The following is a 17,112-nucleotide window of genomic DNA, read 5'->3' as shown; positions in this document are numbered from 1 at the left end:
GCTGCGAGATAAATTTGATGCTGCATGGAGATGAATCTTGATCTTCTTCATCTCCCATTTTAATACAGCATTCCTACTTAAAGGCATCTCGGACTTAGTCGATTTTTCATAAATTCTAAGAAATTCATATGTTAGGATGCTGCGAGATGAATCGGATGCTGCATGGAGATGAATCTTGATCTTCTTCATCTCCCATCTTAATACAGCATCCCTACTTAAAGGCACCTCGGACTTAGTCGATTTTTAATAAATTCTAAGAAAAACATATGTTAGGATGCTGCGAGATGAATCGGATGCTGCATGGAGATGAATCTTGATCTTCTTCATCTCCCGTCTTAAAACAGCATCCCTACTTAAAGGCATCTCGGACTTAGTCGATTTTTCATAAATTCCAAGAAAAACATATATAAGGATGCTGCGAGATGAAAGGGATGCTGCATGGAGATGAATCTTGATCTTCTTCATCTCCCATCTTAATACAGCATTCCTACTTAAAGACACCTCGGACTTAGTCGATTTTTCATAAATTCTAAGAAAAACATATGTTAGGATGCTGCGAGATGAATGGGATGCTGCATGGAGATGAATCTTGATCTTCTTCATCTCCCATCTCAATACAGCATCCCTACTTAAAGGCATCTCGGACTTAGTCGATTTTTCATAAATTCTAAGAAATTCATATGTTAGGATGCTGCGAGATGAATGGGATGCTGCATGGAGATGAATCTTGATCTCCTACATCTCCCATTTCAATACAGCATCCCTACTTAAAGGCATCTCGGACTTAGTCGATTTTTCATAAATTCTAAGAAAGACATATGTTAGGATGCTGCGAGATGAATGGGATGCTGCATGGAGATGAATCTTGATCTTCTTCATCTCCCATCTCAATACAGCATCCCTTCTTAAAGGCATCTCGGACTTAGTCGATTTTACATAAATTCTAAGAAAAACATATGTTAGGATGCTGCGAGATGAATGGGATGCTGCATGGAGATGAATCTTGATCTCCTACATCTCCCATCTAAATACAGCATCCCTACTTAAAGGCATCTCGGACTTAGTCGAATTTTCATAAATTCTAAGAAAAACATATGTTAGGATGCTGCGATATGAATGGGATGCTGCATGGAGATGAATCTTGATCTTCTTCATCTCCCATCTTAATACAGCATCCCTACTTACAGGCATCTCGGACTTAGTCGATTTTTCATAAATTCTAAGAAAAACATATGTTAGGATGCTGCAAGATGAATGGGATGCTGCATGGAGATGAATCTTGATCTTCTCCATCTCCCATCTTAATACAGCATCCCTACTTAAAGGCATCTCTGACTTAGTCGATTTTTCATAAATTCTAAGAAAAACATATGTTCGGATGCTGCGAGATGAATGGGATGCTGCATGGAGATGAATCATGATCTTCTTCATCTCCCATCTTAATACAGCATCCCTACTTAAAGGCATCTCGGACTTAGTCGATTTTTCATAAATTCTAAGAAATTCATATGTAAGGATTCTGCGAGATGAATGGGATGCTGCATGGAGATGAATCTTGATCTTCTTCATCTCCAATCTTAATACAGCATTACTATTTAAAGGCATCTCGGACTTAGTCGATTTTTCATAAATTCTAAGAAATTCATATGTTAGGATGCTGGGAGATGAATGGGATGCTGCATGGAGATGTATCTTGATCTTCTTCATCTCCCATCTTAATACAGCATCCCTACTTAAAGGCATCTCGGACTTAGTCGATTTTTCATAAATTCATAGAAATTTATATGTTAGGATGCTGGGAGATGAATGGGATGCTGCATGGAGATGAATCTTGATCTTCTCCATCTCCCATCTTAATACAGCATCCCTACTTAAAGGCATCTCGGACTTAGTCCATTTTTCATAAATTCATAGAAATTCATATGTTAGGATGCTGCGAGATGAATGGGATGCTGCATGGAGATGCATCTTGATCTCCTACATCTCCCATCTTAATACAGCATCCCTACTTAAAGCCATCTCGGACTTAGTCGATTTTTCATAAATTCTAAGAAATACATATGTTAGGATGCTGGAAGATGAATGGGATGCTGCATGGTGATGAATCTTGATCTCCTACATCTCCCATCTTAATACAGCATCCCTACTTAAAGCCATCTCGGACTTAGTCGATTTTTCATAAATTCTAAGAAATTCATATGTTAGGATGCTGGGAGATGAATGGGATGCTGCATGGAGATAAATCTTGATCTTCTTCATCTCCCATCTTAATACAGCATCCCTACTTGAAGGCATCTCGGACTTAGTCGATTTTTCATAAATTCTAAGAAATTCATATGTTAGGATGCTGCGAGATGAATGGGATGCTGCATGGAGATGAATCTTGATCTCCTACATCTCCCATCTCAATACAGCATCCCTACTTAAAGGCATCTCGGACTTAGTCGATTTTTCATAAATTCATAGAAATTCATATGTTAGGATGCTGGGAGATGAATGGGATGCTGCATGGAGATGAATCTTGATCTCCTACATCTCCCATCTTAATACAGCATCCCTACTTAAAGCCATCTCGGACTTAGTCGATTTTTCATAAATTCTAAGAAATTCATATGTTAGGATGTTGGGAGATGAATGAGATGCTGCATGGAGATGAATCTTGATCTTCTTCATCTCCCATCTTAATACAGCATCCCTACTTAAAGGCATCTCGGACTTAGTCGATTTTTCATAAATTCATAGAAATTCATATGTTAGGATGCTGCGAGATGAATGGGATGCTGCATGGAGATGCATCTTGATCTCCTACATCTCCCATCTTAATACAGCATCCCTACTTAAAGCCATCTCGGACTTAGTCGATTTTTCATAAATTCTAAGAAATACATATGTTAGGATGCTGGGAGATGAATGAGATGCTGCATGGAGATGAATCTTGATCTTCTTCATCTCCCATCTTAATACAGCATCCCTACTTAAAGGCATCTCGGACTTAGTCGATTTTTCATAAATTCATAGAAATTCATATGTTAGGATGCTGCGAGATGAATGGGATGCTGCATGGAGATGAATCTTGATCTACTTCATCTCCCATCTTAATACAGCATCCCTACTTAAATGCATCTCGGACTTAGTCGATTTTTCATAAATTCTAAGAAAAACATATGTTAGGATGCTGCGAGATGAATGGGATGCTGCATGGAGATGAATCTTGATCTTCTTCATCTCCCATCTTAATACAGCATCCCTACTTAAATGCATCTCGGACTTAGTCGATTTTTCATAAATTCTTAGAAAAACATATGTTAGGATGCTGCGAGATGAATGGGATGCTGCATGGAGATGAATCTTGATCTCCTACATCTCTCATCTCAATACAGCATCCCTACTTAAAGGCATCTCGGACTTAGTCGATTTTTCATAAATTCACAGAAATTCATATGTTAGGATGCTGTGAGATGAATGGGATGCTGCATGGAGATGAATCTTGATCTCCTACATCTCCCATCTCAATACAGCATCCCTACTTAAAGGCATCTCGGACTTAGTCGATTTTTCATAAATTCATAGAAATTCATATGTTAGGATGCTGGGAGATGAATGGGATGCTGCATGGAGATGAATCTTGATCTCCTACATCTCCCATCTCAATACAGCATCCCTACTTAAAGGCATCTCGGACTTAGTCGATTTTTCATAAATTCATAGAAATTCATATGTTAGGATGCTGCGAGATGAATGGGATGCTGCATGGAGATGAATCTTGATCTCCTACATCTCCCATCTTAATACAGCATCCCTACTTAAAGCCATCTCGGACTTAGTCGATTTTTCATAAATTCACAGAAATTCATATGTTAGGATGCTGTGAGATGAATGGGATGCTGCATGGAGATGAATCTTGATCTCCTACATCTCCCATCTCAATACAGCATCCCTACTTAAAGGCATCTCGGACTTAGTCGATTTTTCATAAATTCATAGAAATTCATATGTTAGGATGCTGCGAGATGAATGGGATGCTGCATGGAGATGAATCTTGATCTCCTACATCTCTCATCTCAATACAGCATCCCTACTTAAAGCCATCTCGGACTTAGTCGATTTTTCATAAATTCTAAGAAAAACATATGTTAGGATGCTGCGAGATGAATGGGATGCTGCATGGAGATGAATCTTGATCTCCTTCATCTCCCATCTTAATACAGCATCCCTACTTAAATGCATCTCGGACTTAGTCGATTTTTCATAAATTCTAAGAAAAACATATGTTAGGATGCTGCGAGATGAATGGGATGCTGCATGGAGATGAATCTTGATCTTCTTCATCTCCCATCTTAATACAGCATCCCTACTTAAAGGCATCTCGGACTTAGTCGATTTTTCATAAATTCTAAGAAATTCATATATTAGGATGCTGGGAGATGAATGGGATGCTGCATGGAGATGAATCTTGATCTCCTACATCTCCCATCTTAATACAGCATCCCTACTTAAAGCCATCTCGGACTTAGTCGATTTTTCATAAATTCTAAGAAATTCATATGTTAGGATGCTGGGAGATGAATGGGATGCTGCATGGAGATGAATCTTGATCTCCTACATCTCCCATCTCAATACAGCATCCCTACTTAAAGGCATCTCGGACTTAGTCGATTTTTCATAAATTCATAGAAATTCATATGTTAGGATGCTGCGAGATGAATGGGATGCTGCATGGAGATGAATCTTGATCTTCTTCATCTCCCATCTTAATACAGCATCCCTACTTAAAGGCATCTCGGACTTAGTCGATTTTTCATAAATTCTAAGAAATTCATATGTTAGGATGCTGAGAGATGAATGGGATGCTGCATGGAGATGAATCTTGATCTCCTACATCTCCCATCTCAATACAGCATCCCTACTTAAAGCCATCTCGGACTTAGTCGATTTTTCATAAATTCATAGAAATTCATATGTTAGGATGCTGCGAGATGAATGGGATGCTGCATGGAGATGAATCTTGATCTCCTACATCTCTCATCTCAATACAGCATCCCTACTTAAAGGCATCTCGGACTTAGTCGATTTTTCATAAATTCATAGAAATTCATATGTTAGGATGCTGGGAGATGAATGGGATGCTGCATGCAGATGAATCTTGATCTTCTTCATCTCCCATCTTAATACAGCATCCCTACTTAAAGGCATCTCGGACTTAGTCGATTTTTCATAAATTCTAAGAAATTCATATTATAGGATGCTGGGAGATGAATGGGATGCTGCATGGAGATGAATCTTGATCTCCTACATCTCCCATCTCAATACAGCATCCCTACTTAAAGGCATCTCGGACTTAGTCGATTTTTCATAAATTCATAGAAATTCATATGTTAGGATGCTGCGAGATGAATGGGATGCTGCATGGAGATGAATCTTGATCTCCTACATCTCTCATCTCAATACAGCATCCCTACTTAAAGGCATCTCGGACTTAGTCGATTTTTCATAAATTCTAAGAAAAACATATAGTAGGATGCTGTGAGATGAATGGGATGCTGCATGGAGATGAATCTTGATCTTCTTCATCTCCCATCTTAACACAGCATCCCTACTTAAAGGCATCTCTACTTAGTCGATTTTTCATAAATTCTAAGAAAAACATATGTTAGGATGCTGGGAGATGAATGGGATGCTGCATGGAGATGAATCTTGATCTTTATCATCTTCCATCTTAATACAGCGTCCCTACTTGAAGGCATCTCGGACTTAGTCGATTTTTCATAAATTCTAAGAAATTCATATGTTAGGATGCTGGGAGATGAATGGGATGCTGCATGGAGATGAATCTTGATCTTCTTCATCTCCCATCTTAATGCAGCATCCCTACTTAAAGGCATCTCGGACTTAGTCGATTTTTCATAAATTCTAAGAAAAACATATGTTAGGATGCTGCGAGATGAATGGGATGCTGCATGGAGATGAATCTTGATCTTTATCATCTTCCATCTTAAAACAGCGTCCCTACTTGAAGGCATCTCGGACTTAGTCGATTTTTCATAAATTCATAGAAATTCATATGTTAGGATGCTGCGAGATGAATGGGATGCTGCATGGAGATGAATCTTGATCTTCTTCATCTCCCATCTTAATACAGCATCCCTACTTAAAGGCATCTCGGACTTAGTCGATTTTTCATAAATTCATAGAAATTCATATGTTAGGATGCTGCGAGATGAATGGAATGCTGCATGGAGATGCATCTTGATCTCCTACATCTCCCATCTTAATACAGCATCCCTACTTAAAGCCATCTCGGACTTAGTCGATTTTTCATAAATTCTAAGAAATACATATGTTAGGATGCTGGGAGATGAATGGGATGCTGCATGGAGATGAATCTTGATCTTCTTCATCTCCCATCTCAATACAGCATCCCTACTTAAAGGCATCTCGGACTTAGTCGATTTTTCATAAATTCATAGAAATTCATATGTTAGGATGCTGCGAGATGAATGGGATGCTGCATGGAGATGAATCTTGATCTACTTCATCTCCCATCTTAATACAGCATCCCTACTTAAATGCACCTCGGACTTAGTCGATTTTTCATAAATTCTAAGAAAAACATATGTTAGGATGCTGCGAGATGAATGGGATGCTGCATGGAGATGAAACTAGATCTTCGACATCTCCCATCTTAGTTACAGCATCCCTTCTTAAAGGCATCTCGGACTTAGTCGATTTTTCATAAATTCTAAGAAATTCATATGTAAGGATGCTGGGAGATGAATGGGATGCTGCATGGAGATGAATCTTGATCTTCTTCAACTCCCATCTCAATACAGCATCCCTACTTAAAAGCATCTCGGACTTAGTCGATTTTTCATAAATTCTAAGAAAAACATATGTTAGGATGCTGCGAGATGAATGGGATGCTGCATGGAGATGAATCTTGATCTTCTTCATCTCCCATCTTAATACAGCATCCCTACTTAAAGGCATCTCGGACTTAGTCGATTTTTCATAAATTCTAAGAAATTCATATGTTAGGATGCTGGGAAATGAATGGGATGCTGCAAGGAGATGAATCTTGATCTTCTTCATCTCTCATCTTAATACAGCATCCCTACTTAAAGGCATCTCGGACTGAGTCGATTTATCATAATTTCTTAGAAAAACACATGTTAGGATGCTGCGAGATGAATGGGAAGCTGCATGGAGATGAATCTTGATCTTCTTCATCTCCCATCTAATTACAGCATCCCTACTTAAAGGCATCTCGGACTTAGTCGATTTTTCATAAATTCTAGGAAAAACATATGTTTGGATGCTGCGAGATGAATAGGATGCTGCATGAAGATGAATCTTGATCTTCTTCATCTCCCGTCTTAATACAGCATCCCTATTTAAAGGCATCTCGGACTTAGTCGATTTTTCATAAATTCTAAGAAATTCATATGTAAGGATGCTGCGAGATGAATGGGATGCTGCATGGAGATGAATCTTGATCTTCTCAATCTCCCATCTTACTACAGCATCCCTACTTAAAGGCATCTCGGACTTAGTCGATTTTTCATAAATTCTAAGAAATTCATATGTTAGGATGCTGGGAAATGAATGGGATGCTGCATGGAGATGAATCTTGATCTTCTTCATCTCCCATCTTAATACAGCATCCCTACTTAAAGGCATCTCGGACTGAGTCGATTTATCATAATTTCTTAGAAAAACACATGTTAGGATGCTGCGAGATGAATGGGATGCTGCATGGAGATGAATCTTGATCTTCTTCATCTCCCATCTTAATACAGCATCCCTACTTAAAGGCATCTCGGACTTAGTCGATTTTTCATAAATTCTAAGAAAAACATATGTTAGGATGCTGCGAGATGAATAGGATGCTGCATGAAGATGAATCTTGATCTTCTTCATCTCCCGTCTTAATAAAGCATCCCTACTTAAAGGCATCTCGGACTTAGTCGATTTTTCATAAATTCTAAGAAATTCATATGTTAGGATGCTGGGAGTTGAATGGGATGCTGCATGGTGATGAATCTTGATCTTCTTCATCTCCCATCTTAATACAGCATCACTACTTAAAAGCATCTCGGACTTAGTCGATTTTTCATAAATTCTAAGAAAAACATATGTTAGGATGCTGCGAGATGAATGGGATGCTGCATGGAGATGAATCTTGATCTTCTACATCTCCCATCTTAATACAGCATCCCTACTTAGAGACATCTCGGACTTAGTCGATTTTTCATAAATTCTAAGAAAAACATATGTTAGGGAGCTGCGAGATGAATGGGATGCTGCATGGAGATGAATCTTGATCTTCTTCATCTCCCATCTCAATACAGCATCCCTACTTAAAGGCATCTCGGACTAAGTCGATTTTTCATAAATTCTTAGAAAAACATATGTTAGGATGCTGCGAGATGAATGGGATGCTGCATGGAGATGAATCTTGATCTTCTTAATCTCCCATCTTAATACAGCATCCCTACTTAAAGGCATCTCGGACTTAGTCGATTTTTCATAAATTCTTAGAAATTTATATGTTAGGATGCTGCGAGATGAATGGGATGCTGCATGGAGATGAATCTTGATCTCCTACATCTCCCATCTCAATACAGCATCCCTACTTTAAGGCATCTCGGACTTAGTCGATTTTTCATAAATTCTACGAAATTCATATGTTAGGATGCTGCGAGATGAATGGGATGCTGCATGGAGATGAATCTTGATCTTCTCCATCTCCCATCTGAATACAGCATCCCTACTTAAAGACATCTCGGACTTAGTCGATTTTTCATAAATTCTAAGAAAAACATATGTTAGGATGCTGCGAGATGAATGGGATGCTGCATGGAGATGAATCTTGATCTTCCTCATCTCCCATCTTAATACAGCATCCCTATTTAAAGGAATCTCGGACTTAGTCGATTTTTCATAAATTCTAAGAAAAACATATGTTAGGATGCTGCGAGATGAATGGGATGCTGCATGGAGATGAATCTTGATCTTCTACATCTCCCATCTTAATACAGCATCCCTACTTAGAGACATCTCGGACTTAGTCGATTTTTCATAAATTCTAAGAAAAACATATGTTAGGGAGCTGCGAGATGAATGGGATGCTGCATGGAGATGAATCTTGATCTTCTTAATCTCCCATCTTAATACAGCATCCCTACTTAAAGGCATCTCGGACTTAGTCGATTTTTCATAAATTCTTAGAAATTTATATGTTAGGATGCTGCGAGATGAATGGGATGCTGCATGGAGATGAATCTTGATCTTCTTCATCTCCCATCTCAATACAGCATCCCTACTTAAAGGCATCTCGGACTAAGTCGATTTTTCATAAATTCTTAGAAAAACATATGTTAGGATGCTGCGAGATGAATGGGATGCTGCATGGAGATGAATCTTGATCTTCTTAATCTCCCATCTTAATACAGCATCCCTACTTAAAGGCATCTCGGACTTAGTCGATTTTTCATAAATTCTTAGAAATTTATATGTTAGGATGCTGCGAGATGAATGGGATGCTGCATGGAGATGAATCTTGATCTCCTACATCTCCCATCTCAATACAGCATCCCTACTTTAAGGCATCTCGGACTTAGTCGATTTTTCATAAATTCTAAGAAAAACATATGTTAGGATGCTGCAAGATGAATGGGATGCTGCATGGAGATGAATCTTGATCTTCTCCATCTCCCATCTGAATACAGCATCCCTACTTAAAGACATCTCGGACTTAGTCGATTTTTCATAAATTCTAAGAAAAACATATGTTAGGATGCTGCGAGATGAATGGGATGCTGCATGGAGATGAATCTTGATCTTCCTCATCTCCCATCTTAATACAGCATCCCTATTTAAAGGAATCTCGGACTTAGTCGATTTTTCATAAATTCTAAGAAAAACATATGTTAGGATGCTGCGAGATGAATGGGATGCTGCATGGAGATGAATCTTGATCTTCTACATCTCCCATCTTAATACAGCATCCCTACTTAGAGACATCTCGGACTTAGTCGATTTTTCATAAATTCTAAGAAAAACATATGTTAGGATGCTGCGAGATGAATGGGATGCTGCATGGAGATGAATCTTGATCTTCTACATCTCCCATCTTAATACAGCATCCCTACTTAGAGACATCTCGGACTTAGTCGATTTTTCATAAATTCTAAGAAAAACATATGTTAGGGAGCTGCGAGATGAATGGGATGCTGCATGGAGATGAATCTTGATCTTCTTCATCTCCCATCTCAATACAGCATCCCTACTTAAAGGCATCTCGGACTAAGTCGATTTTTCATAAATTCTTAGAAAAACATATGTTAGGATGCTGCGAGATGAATGGGATGCTGCATGGAGATGAATCTTGATCTTCTTAATCTCCCATCTTAATACAGCATCCCTACTTAAAGGCATCTCGGACTTAGTCGATTTTTCATAAATTCTTAGAAATTTATATGTTAGGATGCTGCGAGATGAATGGGATGCTGCATGGAGATGAATCTTGATCTCCTACATCTCCCATCTCAATACAGCATCCCTACTTTAAGGCATCTCGGACTTAGTCGATTTTTCATAAATTCTAAGAAAAACATATGTTAGGATGCTGCGAGATGAATGGGATGCTGCATGGAGATGAATCTTGATCTTCTCCATCTCCCATCTGAATACAGCATCCCTACTTAAAGACATCTCGGACTTAGTCGATTTTTCATAAATTCTAAGAAAAACATATGTTAGGATGCTGCGAGATGAATGGGATGCTGCATGGAGATGAATCTTGATCTTCCTCATCTCCCATCTTAATACAGCATCCCTATTTAAAGGAATCTCGGACTTAGTCGATTTTTCATAAATTCTAAGAAAAACATATGTTAGGATGCTGCGAGATGAATGGGATGCTGCATGGAGATGAATCTTGATCTTCTACATCTCCCATCTTAATACAGCATCCCTACTTAGAGACATCTCGGACTTAGTCGATTTTTCATAAATTCTAAGAAAAACATATGTTAGGGAGCTGCGAGATGAATGGGATGCTGCATGGAGATGAATCTTGATCTTCTTAATCTCCCATCTTAATACAGCATCCCTACTTAAAGGCATCTCGGACTTAGTCGATTTTTCATAAATTCTTAGAAATTTATATGTTAGGATGCTGCGAGATGAATGGGATGCTGCATGGAGATGAATCTTGATCATCTTCATCTCCCATCTTAATACAGCATCCCTACTTAAAGGCATCTCGGACTAAGTCGATTTTTCATAAATTCTAAGAAAAACATATGTTAGGATGCTGCGAGATGAATGGGATGCTGCATGGAGATGAATCTTGATCTTCTCCATCTCCCATCTGAATACAGCATCCCTACTTAAAGACATCTCGGACTTAGTCGATTTTTCATAAATTCTAAGAAAAACATATGTTAGGATGCTGCGAGATGAATGGGATGCTGCATGGAGATGAATCTTGATCTTCCTCATCTCCCATCTTAATACAGCATCCCTATTTAAAGGAATCTCGGACTTAGTCGATTTTTCATAAATTCTACGAAAAACATATGTTAGGATGCTGCGAGATGAATGGGATGCTGCAGGGAGATGAATCTTGATCTTCTTTATCCACCATCTTAATACAGCATCCCTACTTAAAGGCATCTCGGACTTAGTCGATTTTTCATAAATTCTAAGAAAAACATATGTTAGGATGCTGGGAGATGAATGAGATGCTGCATGGAGATGAATCTTGATTTTCTTCATCTCCCATCTTAATACAGCATCCCTACTTGAAGGCATCTCGGACTTAGTCGATTTTTCATAAATTCTACGAAATTCATATGTTAGGATGCTGCGAGATGAGAGAGATGCTGCATGGAGATGAATCTTGATCATCTTCATCTCCCATCTTAATACAGCATCCCTACTTAAAGGCATCTCGGACTAAGTCGATTTTTCATAAATTCTAAGAAAAACATATGTTAGGAAGCTGAGAGATGAATGGGATGCTGCATGGAGATTAATCTTGATCTTCTTCATCTCCCATCTTAACACAGCATCCCTACTTAAAGGCATCTCGGACTTAGTCGATTTTTCATAAATTCAAAGAAAAACATATGTAAGGATGCTGCGAGATGAATGGGATGCTGCATGGAGATGAAACTAGATCTTCTACATCTCCCATCTTAATACAGCATCCCTACTTAAAGGCATCTCGGACTTAGTCGATTTTTCATAAATTCTAAGAAAAACATATGTTAGGATGCTGCGAGATGAATGGGATGCTGCATGGAGATGAATCTTGATCTTCTTAATCTCCCATCTTAATACAGCATCCCTACTTAAAGGCATCTCGGACTTAGTCAATTTTTCATAAATTCTAAGAAAAACATATGTTAGAATGCTGCGAGATGAATGGGATGCTGCATGGAGATGAATGTTGATCTTCTCAATCTCCCATCTTAATACAGCATCCCTACTTAAAGGCATCTCGGACTGAGTCGATTTATCATAATTTCTTAGAAAAACATATGTTAGGATGCTGCGAGATGAATGGGATGCTGCATGGAGATGAATCTCGATCTTTTTCATATCCCATCTTAATACAGCATCCCTACTTAAAGGCATCTCGGACTTAGTCGATTTTTCATAAATTCTAAGAAAAACATATGTTAGGATGCTGCGAGATGAATGGGATGCTGCATGGAGATGAATCTTGATCTTCTTAATCTCCCATCTTAATACAGCATCCCTACTTAAAGGCATCTCGGACTTAGTCGATTTTTCATAAATTCTAAGAAATTCATATGTAAGGATGCTGGGAGATGAATGGGATGCTGCATGGAGATGAATCTTGATCTTCTTCAACTCCCATCTCAATACAGCATCCCTACTTAAAAGCATCTCGGACTTAGTCGATTTTTCATAAATTCTAAGAAAAACATATGTTAGGATGCTGCGAGATGAATGGGATGCTGCATGGAGATGAATCTTGATCTTCTTCATCTCCCATCTTAATACAGCATCCCTACTTAAAGGCATCTCGGACTTAGTCGATTTTTCATAAATTCTAAGAAAAACATATGTTAGGATGCTGCGAGATGAATGGGATGCTGCATGGAGATGAATCTTGATCTTCTTAATCTCCCATCTTAATACAGCATCCCTACTTAAAGGCATCTCGGACTTAGTCAATTTTTCATAAATTCTAAGAAAAACATATGTTAGAATGCTGCGAGATGAATGGGATGCTGCATGGAGATGAATGTTGATCTTCTCAATCTCCCATCTTAATACAGCATCCCTACTTAAAGGCATCTCGGACTGAGTCGATTTATCATAATTTCTTAGAAAAACATATGTTAGGATGCTGCGAGATGAATGGGATGCTGCATGGAGATGAATCTCGATCTTTTTCATATCCCATCTTAATACAGCATCCCTACTTAAAGGCATCTCGGACTTAGTCGATTTTTCATAAATTCTAAGAAAAACATATGTTAGGATGCTGCGAGATGAATGGGATGCTGCATGGAGATGAATCTTGATCTTCTTAATCTCCCATCTTAATACAGCATCCCTACTTAAAGGCATCTCGGACTTAGTCGATTTTTCATAAATTCTAAGAAATTCATATGTTAGGATGCTGGGAAATGAATGGGATGCTGCAAGGAGATGAATCTTGATCTTCTTCATCTCTCATCTTAATACAGCATCCCTACTTAAAGGCATCTCGGACTGAGTCGATTTATCATAATTTCTTAGAAAAACACATGTTAGGATGCTGCGAGATGAATGGGAAGCTGCATGGAGATGAATCTTGATCTTCTTCATCTCCCATCTTAATACAGCATCCCTACTTAAAGGCATCTCGGACTTAGTCGATTTTTCATAAATTCTAAGAAATTCATATGTTAGGATGCTGGGAAATGAATGGGATGCTGCAAGGAGATGAATCTTGATCTTCTTCATCTCTCATCTTAATACAGCATCCCTACTTAAAGGCATCTCGGACTGAGTCGATTTATCATAATTTCTTAGAAAAACACATGTTAGGATGCTGCGAGATGAATGGGATGCTGCATGGAGATGAATCTTGATCTTCTTCATCTCCCATCTTAATACAGCATCCCTACTTAAATGCATCTCGGACTTAGTCGATTTTTCATAAATTCTAAGAAAAACATATGTTATAATGCTGCGAGATGAATGGGATGCTGCATGGAGATGAATCTTGATCTTCTTCATCTCCCATCTTAATACAGCATCCCTACTTAAAGGCATCTCGGACTTAGTCGATTTTTCATAAATTCTAAGAAAAACATATGTTAGGATGCTGCGAGATGAATGGGATGCTGCATGGAGATGAATCTTGATCTTCTTCATCTCCCATCTTAATACAGCATCCCTGCTTCAGGGCATCTCGGACTTAGTCGATTTTTCATAAATTCTTAGAAAAAAATATGTTAGGATGCTGCGAGATGAATGGGATGCTGCATGGAGATGAATCTTGATCTTCTCCATCTCCCATCTTAATACAGCATCCCTACTTGAAGGCATCTCGGACTTAGTCGAATTTTCATAAATACTAAGAAAAACATATGTTAGGATGCTGGGAGATGAATGGGATGCTGCATTGAGATGAATCTTGATCTTCTACATCTCCCATCTTAATACAGCATCCCTATTTAAAGGCATCTCGGACTAAGTCGATTTTTCATAAATTCTAAGAAAAACATATGTTAGGATGCAACGAGATGAATGGGATGCTGCATGGAGATGAATCTTGAACTTCTTCATCTCCCATCTCAATACAGCATCCCTACTTAAAGGCATCTCGGACTTAGTCGACTTTCATAAATTCATAGAAATTCATATGTTAGGATGCTGCGAGATGAATGGGATGCTGCATGGAGATGAATCTTGATCTTCTTCATCTCCCATCTTAATACAGCATCCCTACTTAAATGCATCTCGGACTTAGTCGATTTTTCATAAATTCTAAGAAAAACATATGTTAGGATGCTGCGAGATGAATGGGATGCTGCATGGAGATGAATCTTGATCTTCTTCATCTCCCATCTTAATACAGCATCCCTACTTAAAGGCATCTCGGACTTAGTCGATTTTTCATAAATTCTAAGAAATTCATATGTTAGGATGCTGGGAGATGAATGGGATGCTGCATGGAGATGAATCTTGATCTCCTACATCTCCCATCTTAATACAGCATCCCTACTTAAAGCCATCTCGGACTTAGTCGATTTTTCATAAATTCTAAGAAATTCATATGTTAGGATGCTGGGAGATGAATGGGATGCTGCATGGAGATGAATCTTGATCTCCTACATCTCCCATCTCAATACAGCATCCCTACTTAAAGGCATCTCGGACTTAGTCGATTTTTCATAAATTCATAGAAATTCATATGTTAGGATGCTGCGAGATGAATGGGATGCTGCATGGAGATGAATCTTGATCTCCTACATCTCTCATCTCAATACAGCATCCCTACTTAAAGGCATCTCGGACTTAGTCGATTTTTCATAAATTCATAGAAATTCATATGTTAGGATGCTGGGAGATGAATGGGATGCTGCATGCAGATGAATCTTGATCTTTTTCATCTCCCATCTTAATACAGCATCCCTACTTAAATGCATCTCGGACTTAGTCGATTTTTCATAAATTCTAAGAAAAACATATGTTAGGATGCTGCGAGATGAATGGGATGCTGCATGGAGATGAATCTTGATCTTCTTCATCTCCCATCTTAATACAGCATCCCTACTTAAAGGCATCTCGGACTTAGTCGATTTTTCATAAATTCTAAGAAATTCATATGTTAGGATGCTGGGAGATGAATGGGATGCTGCATGGAGATGAATCTTGATCTCCTACATCTCCCATCTTAATACAGCATCCCTACTTAAAGCCATCTCGGACTTAGTCGATTTTTCATAAATTCTAAGAAATTCATATGTTAGGATGCTGGGAGATGAATGGGATGCTGCATGGAGATGAATCTTGATCTCCTACATCTCCCATCTCAATACAGCATCCCTACTTAAAGGCATCTCGGACTTAGTCGATTTTTCATAAATTCATAGAAATTCATATGTTAGGATGCTGCGAGATGAATGGGATGCTGCATGGAGATGAATCTTGATCTCCTACATCTCTCATCTCAATACAGCATCCCTACTTAAAGGCATCTCGGACTTAGTCGATTTTTCATAAATTCATAGAAATTCATATGTTAGGATGCTGGGAGATGAATGGGATGCTGCATGCAGATGAATCTTGATCTTCTTCATCTCCCATCTTAATACAGCATCCCTACTTAAAGGCATCTCGGACTTAGTCGATTTTTCATAAATTCTAAGAAATTCATATTATAGGATGCTGGGAGATGAATGGGATGCTGCATGGAGATGAATCTTGATCTCCTACATCTCCCATCTCAATACAGCATCCCTACTTAAAGGCATCTCGGACTTAGTCGATTTTTCATAAATTCATAGAAATTCATATGTTAGGATGCTGCGAGATGAATGGGATGCTGCATGGAGATGAATCTTGATCTCCTACATCTCTCATCTCAATACAGCATCCCTACTTAAAGGCATCTCGGACTTAGTCGATTTTTCATAAATTCTAAGAAAAACATATAGTAGGATGCTGTGAGATGAATGGGATGCTGCATGGAGATGAATCTTGATCTTCTTCATCTCCCATCTTAACACAGCATCCCTACTTAAAGGCATCTCTACTTAGTCGATTTTTCATAAATTCTAAGAAAAACATATGTTAGGATGCTGGGAGATGAATGGGATGCTGCATGGAGATGAATCTTGATCTTTATCATCTTCCATCTTAATACAGCGTCCCTACTTGAAGGCATCTCGGACTTAGTCGATTTTTCATAAATTCTAAGAAATTCATATGTTAGGATGCTGGGAGATGAATGGGATGCTGCATGGAGATGAATCTTGATCTTCTTCATCTCCCATCTTAATGCAGCATCCCTACTTAAAGGCATCTCGGACTTAGTCGATTTTTCATAAATTCTAAGAAAAACATATGTTAGGATGC

Source organism: Anopheles coustani (assembly GCF_943734705.1).
Source record: "Anopheles coustani chromosome X unlocalized genomic scaffold, idAnoCousDA_361_x.2 X_unloc_4, whole genome shotgun sequence".
Taxonomy (NCBI): domain Eukaryota; kingdom Metazoa; phylum Arthropoda; class Insecta; order Diptera; family Culicidae; genus Anopheles; species Anopheles coustani.
The sequence above is the reverse complement of the archived record's forward strand: the minus strand, read 5'-3'. Positions refer to the sequence as shown.